The 14561-nt window shown below is 42.0% G+C and overlaps 1 long non-coding RNA gene across 1 annotated transcript; it reads right to left on the reverse strand.

The window, feature by feature from the left end:
* Nucleotides 1–10787: 10787 nt before the first annotated feature.
* On the reverse strand, nucleotides 10788–14561 carry LOC126988978 (uncharacterized). The gene is made up of 3 exons (XR_007742711.1): nucleotides 14429–14561; nucleotides 13417–13647; nucleotides 10788–11086 (listed from the first exon to the last, which is right to left on the reverse strand). It is a non-coding gene; the product is annotated as an uncharacterized LOC126988978 (long non-coding RNA).

The following is a 14561-nucleotide window of genomic DNA, read 5'->3' on the forward strand; positions in this document are numbered from 1 at the left end:
CAATATTTGTGGTGTCGATAAATGTTTCGGTTATAGCAATTATGTCAAAATTTTCTGTTAAAGCAAGACATCTCAGTTCATCAAATTTGTTTCTTAGGTTACGCGCATTGAAACTAAGGATTTTTAAGTTATCTAGAGGCTTAGTAATAGAGGTGGTGGTACTTGCGGGATCACGGTTACGGGTTTGTCGCGATGCACGGCGTCTATTTACACGGGTGGGGTGGAGGACGTGGCCGTGACTCGTTTTTGTTCGGATGACACGCACTGCTTCGTTGAGGAGCCTTCCGAGTCTGGCTGCCCCGATGGGAGAAAGGTGCAATCCGTCCCTGTGGAAGAGCTCATTTTGTCCATAGAAATTGTCCCATGCGTTTAGGAACTCCACGTCAAGCTCCCTACAAGGAGTCTGTAAGCGGTTGTTTAGGCTGAAGGCCTTACTGAAAAAGTCGCTCTCCGCCCAAGTCTGTGGTAGAACTCCTGAAATCAAAATGTTAGGGGATTTAGTCTTATACTGCTGGATGAGCCTACGGTACTTCTCCAGGAGTTCCTCAGACCGGGTCGTGGTGACGTCGTTCGTACCTGTGTGAATAACAAACAGTGAATCATTAGTAGCCTGGGGGGAGATCTCCTCAAGAGCAGCAGTTATGTCGTCGATCCCAGCACCAGGATAGCAATAGTTCCGTCTTCGACGAGGAACTCTGCCGCAGAACTCAACGACCTGCTGGCGAATCATGGAGTCACCCACCAGGAAGGTGCTCTCCTGCTCGTCCTCCTCCTCCAGAATGGCAAACCTGTTGAAGCAATGAACAGGATAAATCGCTTGTCTGGCTGGTTTGGCTCCTCCATTCACGACGGTGAAGCCATCATGGTCGGTGCCACTAGCATCCTCCCGTTGCGTGGTGTTGTCCGCTGGTGTCGACGGTACCGCTGAGGGCAAGCGGGCGGTTGGAGAAGGGTTTGGCACCACAGCAACGTTAGCCTGGATGAATTCCTGCAAGGAGGCAACAGTGCGAGAAAGCTCTATTATTTTATTCTGACCTGCTTCCATCTTCTCTTCTTGCTCCTGCAGTCTGGTCTCGAGATGCTGCCTGGTGAGAGAAAGCTCTATTATTTTATTCTGGCCTTCTTCCATCGTCTCTTCCTGCTCCTGCAGTCTTGTCTCGAGATGCTGCCTGGACAGACACAGTCGACAGACAGCAGAACGCCCTGTAAAAAAGTGAGCTAAGAAGCTACCGTTACAAGTACTGCACTTCTTAGACGCCATCTTAGCTGAAATGAAAGAGATAAAAACACAGAGTGAAGGGGATTAGGAAAGGGGGTGAGGTGTGAGAGGTAGTTTAGTAATGGAGGAAAAGTGAGAGAGGAGGAGTAGGAAGGGATGTGAGGTGAGTAAAGAGGGGAAAGAGAGGTGTGTGAGATCAAGGAGGGTTAGGAAATAGGTGAGGTGGGAGAGAGGAGGAGTAGGAAGGGATGTGAGGTGATTAATGATGGGGAAAGGGAGGCGGTGAGTGAGGTGTGGGTGTTCAAGGATGGTTATGAAATAGGTGAGGTGGGTGAGAGGCGGTGAGTGAGGTGTGAGATCAAGGAGGGTTAGGAAATAGGTGAGGTGGGAGAGAGGAGGGGTAGGAAGGGATGTGAGGTGAGTAAAGAGGGGGAAAGGGAGGCGGTGAGTGAGGTGTGTGAGATCAAGGAGGGTTAGGAAATAGGTGAGATGAGTGAGAGGGAGTTTGGGAAAGGAGGTAAGTGGGAGAGAGGAGGAGTAGGAAGGGATGTGAGGTGAGTGAGGTGTGTGAGAACAAGAAAGGTTAAGAAGGAGGCGAGGTAACGTGGGTGAAGGGATGGGTAAATAGGATGTGAGGTAAGGTGAGTGAGGGGGGGAGGGCTTAGAAATATGTGGAGGTGAGGGAGGAGTAGGAAGGGCGGATCTTTCCGATTATACGAACTATCGATTTTTTGGGTATTTTTACATTTTTTCAATGTATTTTTTTCCGTAGAATCCTAAAATGACAATTTTTTTTGGAGAAACCAATAGGTAAAGTTATTCAACTTTAAAGTTATTTATTCCCTATGTAATACCTTTGACAAAAATCATTATTTTCATATATTCATGGACAAAAGACTACACAAGCTGTAATTACTGCAACGATGAGATTGAAATCAACAAGGATACAGCAGTCAATTTCAACAATTATCTCAGAGAGGTAAGTAAATATCAATAAACTAAACTAACCTAACCTAACCGAAGCTAACCTAACCTAACCTAACCTAACCTAACCTAAACTAACCTAACCTAACCTAACCTAACCTAACATAACCTAACCTAACCTAACCTAACCTAACCTAACCTAACCTAACCTAACCAAACCTAACCTAACCTAAACTAACCTAACCTAACCTAACCTAACCTAACCTAACCTAACCTAACCTAAACTAACCTAACCTAACCTAACCTAACCTAACCTAACCTAACCATCAAAGAATGTATGTCTTACATTTGATAAAAGAAAGGAAAAATAAAAGTTTGCATTTCTTCAGTAATGCATAGGAAATAAATAAATTTAAAGTTGAATAACTTTTTATATATCAATTTCTCCAAAAAACCAATTTTATTTTCGGATTCTACGTAAAAAAATACATTGGAAAAATGCAAAAAAAAAAAAAAAAAGTCGATAGTTCGTATAACCGGAAAGACCCGGAAGGGCTAATCCTCTAGGGGATGAGGAGGAGCAAAAGGGATGTGAGGTGAGCGAGGGTGGGGGGGGGGGCTTAGGTGAGGTTAGGGAAAGGGGTGTAGGAATTGTTAAACATCTAGGGGATTAAAAGAGGGGGTAAAGAGGAGGAGCAAATTGAATCCAAACGTAATTCAAAGGGTGGGTTGTCGACACACCCAAATCACGCGTGAGACACTCGGGAACACAAAGTCACACTCGGGACACACGAAACACTCAGAAACCCAAGCACAAGCACGACTAAACACCCTCAAGTCACTCGCAAAAACACCGGAAGTACAACAGCACACTCAAAACACTCTGAAACCCACGCAGAGCACTATAAACATCCAAATCACACGTAAAAGCACTGGAAACACAACACACTCGAAACGCAGAACACTCGAAAACAGCCAAATCACACGTAGAAACACCGGAAACAAAACAGCACACTCAAAACGCTCTGAAACCCACGCAATACACTTAGAAGCAGCCAAATCACACGCAAAAACACCGGAAACACAACACACTTGAATCACTCTGAAACCCACGCAGAACACCCGGAAACAGCCAGATCACACGCAAAAACACCGTAAACACAACACACTTGAATCACTCTGAAACCCACGCAGAACACCCGGAAACAGCCAGATCACACGCCTTCGATAGAGTCTGACACCAGTCTTTGCTTTTTAAACTGCCCTCTTTCGGATTATATCCCTCTCTCTGTTCCTTTATCTCCATTTTCCTTTCCGGCCTTTCTATCTCTGCGGTGGTAGACGGTCACTGTTCTTCCCCTAAACCTATAAACAGTGGCGTTCCACAGGGCTCTGTCCTATCACCCACTCTCTTCCTGTTACTCATCAATGATATTCTTTCCATAACAAACTGTCCTGTCCACTCATACGCCGACGACTCCACTCTGCATTATTCAACTTCTTTCAATAGAAGACCCTCTCAACAGGAAGTACACAACTCCAGACTGGAGGCTGCATAACGCTTAACCTCAGACCTTGCAATCATTTCCGATTGGGGCAGAAGGAACCTTGTGTCCTTCAATGCCTCAAAAACTCAATTTCTCCACCTATCAACTCGACACAATCTTCCAAACACCTATCCCCTGTTCTTCAACAACACTCAGCTGTCACCGTCTTCAACACTAAACGTCCTCGGTCTATCCTTAACTCAAAATCTCAACTGGAAACTTCATATCTCCTCCTCGCTAAATCAGCTTCCTAGAGGTTGGGCGTTCTGTATCGTCTCCGCCAGTTCTTCTCCTCGCGCAGTTGCTATCCATATACAGGGGCCTTGTCCGCCCTCGTATGGAGTATGCATCTCACGTGTGGGGAGGCTCCACTCACACAGCTCTTCTGGACAGAGTGGAGTCTAAGGGTGGTATTGTTAGACGCGAGGGCTAGCGTCCTTTCCTGTCGCTCGACCATGTAGGTAGGCAAAGTTACTTCGTCCCTCGACCGTATTGAGAGACCAGCCCGCCAGCAGCCCCCGCTGCATCTGGCTGCATCTGGGTGTTGGTAAGCCTGATCGGCATCAGCTGGCCACGCACCGGCCCGATTTCCCGTTTTTTTCAAAAATCATGTTTCATATCGGGACTACATTAAGAGAAAATTATAAATTTAGAGATAAACAAAACAGAAAAGCTAGATATAGCCGTAATTAATGGAAGAAGACGAGGTGCAGTGCATAAACTTTTATTTCAGCAGTCATACATATTATAAGAAATTATAAGGAAGTACTTTTTTTAAAAATAATAGCATTTAAGATACAAATTCAAAAAAAACAATAATGAAAAAAGAAAATGAAAAGATACTGCAGAGTGCCGATATGAATGCATATTCCGCCATCACAACAACGCGCGCGCACGGAAGCTGATCGACAATGGACCGCGCTGCACCACTTTCGTCAAGGCAGAGGAGAGTCCTGGTGCAGCTAGTGGAGGAAAGGCCTGTCCTTCAAGATAGGTCAACCAGCACTGCGGTCCAGCACAAGAAGAACTTGGCGTGGGATGAGATCGCCAAAAACTTCAACGCCATGCACCCTGATCTGGAGCCGCGATCAGTTCAACAATTGAAAAGAAGTTTCAACCGCATCAAATTGAAGTAAGTAGGTAAATGAGGTGCATTGATTTTACGTTGTATATAGTTAACCTTTTGACCAGTATCGCTTTGTATCGCTTCTAGGTCCTCCTCTCCTCGATCCTTTCAGTGCGCAACGCGTCATGACCCCTGTGCGCTGTCGGGCAGGGGGGAGGTGAGTTCTATTTTCACCTCCACACCTCTGTAACTATGCATTGTAGCAAATATTCGGCATATCATTGGAAAGATAAAGGCAAATACTATACAGCTTGCTTAATTATATTGCCAGTTTCATATGATGACCGACTAAACAATTATATTTTGCCATCGTATCTAAAAAAAAACCGCTATTATAATATGTATTGGTAGTATCGTTTGGTATATATTATTCTCGCATTAACTTAGTGGTTGTAACAGCCAACTAGGCAAGACAATTCACCCTGTTCTGATGACAGGCAGCATGTTTCACGTATGAGTATGTGGTTGCATTATGTAGGAGGTGTCGGTGGACATTCCATCAGAATAAAGTTACTATGGGGTGGTGAATAGTGTTGGAACATGTATTGTGAGCGGGAGATTCAAAACACCACCAGCACAGACAGCGCGGCGTCGCTGCCACAATTTAGCAATAAAATAATAAATGCTCTTACTGTGAATTACCATATAGTTCTTGCATCACGGGGTCACGGGGAAAATGCTTCCACCTCTGCGTGCGGTTGCGAAGCAACTGGGGTCACATGCCACCCTCCCCTGAGAATTAACATACTGCCCCCATCGACCATGCCTTTATACCCACCATTAATATGATCTTAGAATTTTCCCTTGTAACATTCTGTGGGGCATCAGACTGACGCGGAGCTACACTTGCCTAGTGCCCTCCCATACGACGATGTGCAGCCCTTTGATACATACCTCTCCACTCCAGTGTTTGGGTGATGATTAAAATGATCAACTTTTCACCTTTTGAGACACAGATTACACTCATAATGTGTTCTCCCGATCCAAAATAATCATAATGCATTAAAATAGGCTATAGTTATTTTTCATTGTTATTACATGTTATTTGTAAGGCAAAAAGAAAGAATTACTGGTAGAATAGCAATAAGCATAGAGCAGGTGTAGCTCTTACATATGATAATATTATACCATTGCTGATCAAATAGCAACCCATTAATTCTTGCTTTGTTAGTTAAGAGCTATATTCAAACTAAAATAATCCCATGTTATCAACCTAATTGAATAGCAATGTATCTTTAATGCAAACACTATTAATATTAATAGGCACTAGAATATTAAATCTGCAACACTAATATCAATTTTGGTACAACAAGTTGTTTCCAATGCTCTTTACTATATTTGGTCAAAGGGTAAAAAAAGGTAAAGGAAAAGGTTGTTGGGAGCACACGCTATAGCTGCGGGTGGTGGCAGTGCTCATCTCCATCCCATTGATCCTTTGAGCCTGTCATGAGACAACCCATAAACCAGATACAGTACCAGTGTAACATCTGGGTTACCACAGTTTACTTTCCCTGGTGGCCCCAGGTACCCGGGTGAAAGGAAGGATGAACGGCTGGGTGGCTGCATGCCAACTGCCCAGGCCCGCAGATTCATTGTTAGGGACTCGAACCACTGCATTGCAGAGGTGTATTGTTAAAGGGTTTACAATTCAGTATGCCTTTGATATATTATTGTTATTAAAATCATGTTTCATTGCAGTGTGAAAATGGAAGAGAGAGCCTACAAGCTGAAGGTGAAGAGGACTGGTGGTGCCCCTCCTCCATCACCTCCCAAGATTACAGAAGAACATGAGACTGTTGCCTCCATGATCTCTGGAGAACTCAACATGGGCGAGGATGTCTTTGACACTCTTGCCATTCAAGATGGGCATCCAGTGGATGAGGCAGGCACTCCCATCATGGATGTTACTTTCAGTAAGTTAATCATTGCTTGAAAGTATATCACATTATATTATCCAGCTTTCTGCATTCTTGTTCTGGTGCTGCATATAAATACTATCATTGTTATTCTCATCATCAATTTTCACTTTTTGATACACTGGTTTAGGTTAAAAGATATGCAAAATATATATATATATATATATATATATATATATATAGAGAGATAGATAGATAGATAGATATATATATATATATATATATATATATATATATATATAGAGAGAGAGAGAGAGAGAGAGAGAGAGAGAGAGAGAGAGAGAGAGAGAGAGAGAGAGAGAGAGAGAGAGAGAGAGAGAGAGAGAGAGAGAGAGAGAGAGAGAGAGAGAGAGAGAGAGAGAGAGATATAGATAGATAAGTTACTCATTTCTGGGAACAAGCTCTGAGGGGGCCCAGTCTAGGATTAAATTTAAATAACTATAAATGCAATAGATATCAAATTCCCTCTGGTGCCTTTATTGATGGGGTAGTGTTTTTTCAAGTATTATAAGAAAAGAAGCTAACATTGTTATTGAAGGAAGAAATTTCCCGAGTCACATCATCTTTCATGTATAAGTATGACTGATAATGCATTGTATTATTTCACAGCTGTGAGTGGAAAACTGCCACCGACAGAGGTCCCCTCTGCTACTTCTGCCGCTGAATGTGCTGAAGCACCTGCATTTCCTAGTGTTTCTACATATTTCCAGCCAGAAGCTTCATCCTCTGCATCCACTGCACCATCACTAACTACTTTTACATGTAATGTGGCCTCCTCTTCTTCTGGTGCCACACGGCAGAGGAGGAAATTTGATGCCGAGTACCAGGCCTGTCGGAAGCAGCAGGATAAGTATCATCCAACTCCTTCTTCAACAGACCAAAGAGGAGCACGAACAACAGATGAAACTGTACCAGTTTCACAGGGAGGTGTTGCAGCGGCAGCCAGATGTCTTCACGGAGACTTGGCATCATATCCGTGAGGCAGCAGACACCTGCAAAGCCAAATTTTTGGACAGTTTGAGGAATGCCGGAGAGTAACATCCATGATGGGATTGCCTGCCTCATCAACTGCATGCATATCTTGTATTGCAAGAGTGTCAAAGACACACTCGCCCATACTGAGGTCTCCAGAAATCATGGAGGCAACGGCCTCGTGTTCTTCGGTTAACTTGGGAGGTGATTGAGGAAGGCCACCACCAGTCTTCTTCACCTTTAGCATGTAAGCTCCCCCTAACATCAGAACCCATGAATTTATCTAAACTTTTTATTAATGTGTTTATCTTATTGACTCTCAGAACATGAAGGTCAGGCCTGTTCCACGCATTCTCTTGTTAGTAAAGTATTTTTTGTCTATGTCCCTGTTGAATTTGAGTTTATCTAATTTAAACCCATTACTACATGTCCTACCCAGCTCTCTTATCATCATAAACTTATAAATATCCCCCTTATTAAAGCCCTTCATCCATTTATAAACTTCGATCAAGTCTCCTCGCACCCTTCACCTTTCTAGAAAATGCAAGTTTAATTAACTGTTCGAGTCTCCTCATATATCAAGTTTTTGAACCTGTAAATCATCTTTGTCATCCTCCACTGTACCAATTCTAACATTTTGATACCCATTCTACAATTATGAAGGTGACCAGAAAAAAACACACATTATCATAAGATCTAACTAATGCTAAATATAGCTTGATAACATCAGCACTTGTTGCTTACTCTTCTTGAAATGAATCCCAATACCCTATTTGCACAATATCTAGGATGAATGCATTGTGCTCTTAGATGGAGATCAGAGGTCATCAAGATCCCTGAATTCCTCTCACACCTTGATCTTCTTAGGGAGTGTCATTTAACCAATAATTATGAGGGGTTGTTCTATATACACTCAGAGTACTGCACTTCCAGATGTATAAATAAAAACCAACACTGCCACCATCTTCAGTGGTCTTTCTTTACACCACTGAAGATGGTGGCAGTGTCCACCGAAACTGTTTAGTTAAAAATATAACTATCGTCTGCCAGTGTGGGTTTTTATTTATACATCAAGAATATCACGTCAAGAGTGATTAGCCCATTCTTTGCACTTCCAGACATTGAACTCCATCTGCCACTTCCCTGCCCATTCACACAATCTGTCTAGTTCATCCTGGAGAATAGTAGCGACTTGATCCGACTCAATTAATCTGCCAATCTCTGTATCATCCGTATTTTAGCAAATGCTGCTAACTTTAACTAGTGTTAGTAGTAGCAGTTGTAGTATGAAATACATTATTTTCAGTGATGTTTGATAAATATTTTGTTCATTTATTTATATCATGATTATGTACGTATAGGCTTCAGGCAGGAAATGAGCAAATTAAAAGACAGTGTAAATTTTGATAGGAAAATATATATGCAAAATCTTACAAGCTATTTTCATTTCCTGAACAACAGACATAACTCATTATTAGAAAAACTACAATAAAGATCTCAAAATGTACACCACTGTGACCAACCACCACACCAAGAAAAGACGGCGCCACTATAAAACACTTGCCTGCACCATGACGGGCTGGGGCCGACTACCATCCAGGCCTCTCAAGAAAGCCTAAAAGCACTATAGGCAGGGAAAAAAAGATCAAACCTGGGCTATCTGTGTATAAATCAACCCAACTGAGCTACTGAGGTCACTATGCCAAGGGCCACTTATGCAGCACTATACCTGACACCCTGGTTTACTGTGGATATGAAGGAAAGTGACCTCGCTCACACTCATGGTAGCTGGAACGCTTTTAATCGCTTTTAGTCAACCCATAATGCCACCTGTAGTATATATTTACATTAGAAAAACTGCAATAATAGTGAAAAATTTTGTCATGTAGATTACTGAATTTTCAATGTGTTATTGCAGTTCCTAATATATATAGCACCGCATGTGCTACTGTGGGTTAAATAAAAGCATTTCCAGCCACCATGAGTGTGGGCGAAGTCACCTTCCTGCATATCCACAGTGGGGGAGGATGTCAGATACAGTGCCAGAGAAGTGGCCTCTGGGATCATCTTTTCTGGGGTGTTTTATGGGGCTGGTTAGGCTGTGGGACCACTGCCTCCTGAGCCCCATCAGTGGGAAATGTTAGCGGATGTTGTTATTCTGTCGATGTGTCACCAGGGGAGGGGTTAGATCCTATTGAGTTGCCAGGACTTCTGTAGGAAGGTCTGCATAGACTTGAGGGCTTGGAAGGCAGTGTTGGGGCTGAGGGTGTCGCTGCCCAGCAGGCCTTCTATGTAAAGTTGGCCTGTGGATGTTGAGTCTGGTTAGGGATGCTTAATTTGAGGTTGGTGTGGAGGGAGGAATCTTGGGCAGTGGAGCAGGAAATGTTCTGGTGTGTTAGGCTGTGTGAGGCACCATGGGCAGTGTAGGTCTTGGACTAGACGGAGAACTGTTAAATCATCGATGGCTCGGTTGGCTTGCTGCCCTGACTCCTATCCAGAAGCCTGGGTTCCATTGCCAGCACTCAATGGTGTACATTTTGACATCCACAGAAGATCTAAAAGAATCTCTCAACAATGGAAGCTCTGCGAGCATTTCCAGTGCCTACATCATAATCTGCAAGTATGTCTATGTTGATGGGCTCAAGTTCTTCTTCTGGCATGTCAATGGGGAGTTTGTTGAGGATTGCAATATTGTGCAGGATGGCACATGCAGTCACAATTTTTTTTGATGTTGAGAGTGCTGTTCTCATTGGCTTTGAGAGAATAGCAAATCTTTTCTTCCAAATCCCGAACGTTCTCTCGATCAGGTTCCTTGTTTTGATGTGAGAGGCATTGTAATGCCTCTCCTTAACAGTACGAGGAATTCGAATGGGAGTTAAAAGGTAGCTTTTACAGGCATAGCCCGAATCCCCAACAAGTATCCTCTGTACTGCCCTCCTCCAGAGTAGCACACAAAACAGACTCACTGAAGATGCGGGCATCATGTGCACTACCTTGCCAGTTCACGACCAGATTTGTGAAGAGCATGGATGAGTTGCAGACCCCATTATATTCAATGAAAAAGCCTTCCTGCAGCGGTAAAGTTCTGCATCTTCTCCACCTGGACTGATGATTGGGATGTGTACACCATCTACACATCCAATAACTCCGGGCATGGCAGCTACCTCGGCAAATTGTCGCATGACATCCTGTTCTTCAGCAGGACTGGGGAACTTTATGTAGTCCCCTGCTAGCTGGCAGATTGCACTGGTCACAGTCTTGACACAGGTAGATACACTGGGCAGCGACATGTCACAGCAATCCCCCATGTCAAGCTGGAAGCTCCCAGTGGCATAGTAGCGGAGGGTTACCAGCAGCTGGAGACGTGGTGGGATTGGAAGCCCTGTAAGAAAGAAATATTTATCAGAATATATATATATATATATATATATATATATATATATATATATATATATATATATATATATATATATATATATATATATATATATATATATATATATATATATATATACACACACACCATAGAACGGGGCTATTGAGACCACCTGGGGCAACTGAGACCAGCTAAGGAAATTTCTTTTAAAATTAAACAAAAAAAAAATAATAGGTCGGACTGTTTTGTTAACTTCTGTTTTGTAGACATTCAAGTACATAAGATCTGAAAATGTAAACCACATCTTTTCACTCATACCACAAGTACCCCTCATTCCTATTCATTTGTGTATGTATATTCGAGGAATGTGACCCAGTAACGCTAAGGTGTGCTGTACACAAGCCGTGTCCCTCAGCCAAGTCCAATTTCTGTGATCTGTAGCCAGGCATCCTATGTAAGTATACAGCCAATGTGGAGGTGATCAATGTTAATGTTTACTTTGTATTGATCTTTATATAACATGGGGTAATTGAGACCACCATAATGGGGTACAAGAGACCACAGCTACATAAATGGTACACACTTCTGTTTTGTTTCGGGATGGTGTGTACCTACAAGAGAAAAGAAGGTTCTCCCAGGGCCCAGTATACTCCTGACATCCGGAAACAGGCTGATAATAATATTAATAATAATAATAATGATAATATTAATAATAATAATAATGATAATATTAATAATAATAATAATAATAATAATAATAATAATAATAATAATAATAATAATAATAATAATAATAATAATAATAATAATAATAATAATAATAATAATAATAATAATAATAATAATAATAATAATAATAATAATAATAATAATAATAATAATAATAATAATAATAATAATAATAATAATAATAATAATAATAATAATAATAATAATGATAATAATAATAAATTAATTAATAATAATGAAAATAATAACAATAATTATAACAGTAAATAATAATAATAATAATAATAATAATAATAATAATAATAATAATAATAATAATAAATTAATTAATAATAATGAAAATAATAATAATTATATATAATTAAAAAATATATAATAATTATAATAACAATAAATAATAATAATAATAATAATAATAATAATAATAATAATAATAATAATAATAATAATAATAATAATAATAATAATAATAACAACAATAGCAATAATAATAATTCCTGATGACTGCACCTCCATGGTGATGTGGTTATCGTGCCAAGCTACAAATCCACAGATCTAGGTTCAAATCCCAGTCGGTGTGCACCTCACCCAACTGTTCATTCTCCCTCTTGTGCCTGTCAAATTAATGGGTACCTGTGGAAACCTGTGGTAACCCAGATGTTACACCTGCCCTCTCTTTTGGGGTAATGGGTTCATATCCACCACAGGCTATAGTGCTAATGTGACAGAGGTCAGCACTCAGGCCATGTGCAACTATAGTATGTGCCCCTACCTTCACCTTACTTTCACTGAGAATGTGGATGACTGCCTTATCCTACTTTTCAACCAATCAATAACCAAGCCCATAATTTTTGCAGATTTTTGCAGGGGTCTATAAGGCATCATAGTTTCATGAGGTGGGCGGGGGAAGAGGGTAGCGATCGAAGCAAGGATGTGCAGGTGAGGGAATATTTTGTAAATAGGCACTGTTAGGGCATTTAAGGCTGATTGAAAACATTGGAGGGCTGTAGCCCCAGAGCTCCCCCCCACAGAAATTATGGCTGACAACAGAAACTCATGTTAGAAAAGTGTGTCAAAAGATATGTTGAACTGAATTGTTTGCTTTGACCTAAACTCTATCGCTAGGAAATATGAAATAAACATTTATTCCTTAAGAATGATAATTTGACAAAAAAATCATAGACATATATGTAGACATATTTTTACATAGCTGAGAATAACTAGGGTATGGATCTGTGACTTTGGCACCTCGTATAATTTGAGAACTATCAGGGCTGTCCCTGTTTATGGTTGTGGTTCGTTGGCAGATCTAAAGGGGGACCCAGGGGCCGCCCCCCCATGGTCCTGAGCGAATACTGGAAACTAGCTCAGAAGTGCGCTGCGGCTATAACAACAAAACTCGCAGAACATTCCAAATTGTGTGGTAGGCAATTTCATCGGACTTTTCAACAATCGGGCCTCCGGCAAACTTTTTTCCTGAATCGGCTCCTGTTGCAGTTAAGCATCAGTACATTAATCTTGCTAGCCACAGCTTGATCAGGTCTGATTAAAGTACCTGTAAAGAATGGCATTTTTATATTTTCAGACCCATGATATTTTAAGCTTACCTCTTTTCCTGGTAGAATCTGGCAATAGGTGCTGGATTTTTTATAAGAGATCCAGGGTGACTTGCTTGGAGAGCCGAAAGCGTTGAGTGAACTCCTCTTCCGAGTACATTTCAAAGGGATCCCTACGGCTCCTGAACAAACGGGTTCTCCTCCTGATGGCCAGGTCTTCCCATTGTCCCACGTGAGCCACTCTACGTAGCAGGTGTCTGTAGGCTGCCATTGCTGCTTTTTCTGTAATAAAATTATATTTAATCTTTTGTGTCATCACCCTCATCAAGGATTATTTTCATTTGAAGTGGAACTTAAGCATCAAGGTCTGTCTGAATATAAGCTTGAGCTTAGATGGCCAATGTAATTATTCCCCATAATGGTGTGAAATATTAATATTGGCCATGCTGGGGTGGCAGGCTCAGTAATGAAGGCTGCTTCCTTGACCTATTTCATAGCATTCACAATTCATACTTATTGAGGTTTACTGGCGTCAGGCTCACTGTAGTATTACCAAAGTTAAGGTAAAGTTGGGGCACACGCTATAGCTGAGCTGCGCGTGGGTTCTCCGTTGCATGAACACGTGAGCCTGTGGTAGGAGGGAGCCCAACACCCCGGGACACAGGGCCAGTGTGACATCCGGGTTACCACAGTTTACCTTCCCCAGGTACCCATTTATCAACCAGCCCGAGAGGGAGGATGATCAGCTGGGTGAGCAGCACGCTGACTCCTCGGGTCATGATTCGGACACGGGGCCGCGTAGTAGTAGTCAGCCACGCTGACCACTAGACCACGGAGACCTCTTAGTATTACCAAGCACGAATAATAAGATTATACATCCTGTCAAGCTCCCTCACCCGGGTGTAATAATACATTTTGTTGGGGCTACGGCATGGCGATGAAAGGCGAGCCTCCTGTCAGCCTTCCAGCAAGTTGTAAACACGCCTTATCCCGCCTAACGTATCCTGCCACTTTAAAAACACTAAACAATCATTCACAGCCGGGAAAATACGCTTGGTCTTACCTGTATATGGATGATGAATTGTAGTAATGGCGGCAGCCTTCCTCTCCCGCGTGACGCCAGGCCGGAGGGGGGAGCTTGTTGTCGTCACGACGCCTTATTCTTGTAAAACGCGGAACGGGTACTGTTATCAGAG

Source organism: Eriocheir sinensis, unplaced genomic scaffold (assembly GCF_024679095.1).
Source record: "Eriocheir sinensis breed Jianghai 21 unplaced genomic scaffold, ASM2467909v1 Scaffold1026, whole genome shotgun sequence".
In the NCBI taxonomy this organism is placed as follows: domain Eukaryota; kingdom Metazoa; phylum Arthropoda; class Malacostraca; order Decapoda; family Varunidae; genus Eriocheir; species Eriocheir sinensis.